Here is a 1,278-nt window from a genome sequence, read left to right as displayed (position 1 = left end):
GTCAGCAGAAGCTCCTGCATGAACAGCTTTTCAGCGCAGGTTTAAACACTTAATAATATGACGAGGCTATCGGTTGAAGAGGTGGCGTGGTGCCAAGTAGACGCTGCTGAAGGTTCTGTTCCAGATGGACTTTTCCCGAAGAGCTGCTTGATAGTAAAGCAGGAGAATTTAAACATTAACTTTGTTGATCTCAAAATAGTAATGCTGTTTCCGCCCGGTTTCGAACCGGGGACCATTCGCGTGTGAGGCGAACGTGATAACCACTACACTACGGAAACACAAATACGGAAAATCTGGCAACCCATCAGAATCCCGTCATCAACTGTCCAGTCTAGTTCACAACATTTAATGGAACCAGGGTCAGAGTGGTCAGGTGTGAATGTAAGTGGTTATATCATCCATATTTGAACCATATTATCCTAAACATCCATTCGCCCATCTGCTACCGCGGGGAACAATGCTAGCACGCTAGGCCTCAATTGTAAAGTCGTAACGACAGGGGCCAAAGCCCGCCACGACATCCTAATGGGATACGAACCGTCCATTGCACGCTAGACGATCCAGGATGAAACGGTTACCCCAGAAGTCCATGCTGGAGAGGTGCACGTGGAAGACTCAGTAACGCTAGGCAAAACAGGAAAGGAGGTTGACACCCAGACACTCCTAAGAACTTCTCACAACTAGAGTTTAACTTTCATACAGTCCATGCTCTCTACTGCGAGCGCTAAACACATACATTTTGACCATGTTACCGCCTGGTCTCGAACCGGGGACTTTTCGCGTGTTAGGCGAACGTGATAACCACTACACTACGGAAACCTGTTAGATTAAGCAATACCCTAGAAATTTTTGTCATCAGATGCTCCTGCATGGACAGGTTTTCAGCGCAGGTTTAAACACTTAATAATATGACGAGGCTATCGGTTGAAGAGGTGGCGTGTTGCCAAGTTGACGCTGCTGAAGGTTGTGTTGCAGAAAGACTTTGCTCGAATAGCTGCTTGATAGTAAAGAAGGAGAATTTAAACATTAACTTTGTTGATCTCGAAATAGTAATGCTGTTTCCGCCCGGGGACCTTTCGCGTGTGAGGCGAACGTGATAACCACTACACTACAGAAACACATACAGTGCTAATCTGGCAACCCATCAGAATCCCGTCATCAACCGTCCAGTCTAGTTCACAACATTTAATGGAACCAGGGACAGAGTGGTCAGGTGTGAATGTAAGTGGTTATATAATACATATTTGAACCATATTAGTAGTTAATACTCGCCACTAC

General features: G+C 45.7%; 1 non-coding gene across 1 annotated transcript; it reads right to left on the bottom strand.

The window, feature by feature from the left end:
• Nucleotides 1-205: 205 nt before the first annotated feature.
• trnav-cac (transfer RNA valine (anticodon CAC)) lies at nucleotides 206-278 on the bottom strand. The gene has a single exon. It is a non-coding gene; the product is annotated as a tRNA-Val (tRNA).
• Between the last annotated feature and the right edge of the window lie 1,000 nt (nucleotides 279-1,278).

This window comes from Gadus chalcogrammus, unplaced genomic scaffold, assembly GCF_026213295.1.
Source record: "Gadus chalcogrammus isolate NIFS_2021 unplaced genomic scaffold, NIFS_Gcha_1.0 GACHA080, whole genome shotgun sequence".
In the NCBI taxonomy this organism is placed as follows: Eukaryota; Metazoa; Chordata; class Actinopteri; order Gadiformes; family Gadidae; genus Gadus; species Gadus chalcogrammus.
The sequence above is the reverse complement of the archived record's forward strand: the minus strand, read 5'-3'. Positions and strand labels throughout refer to the sequence as shown.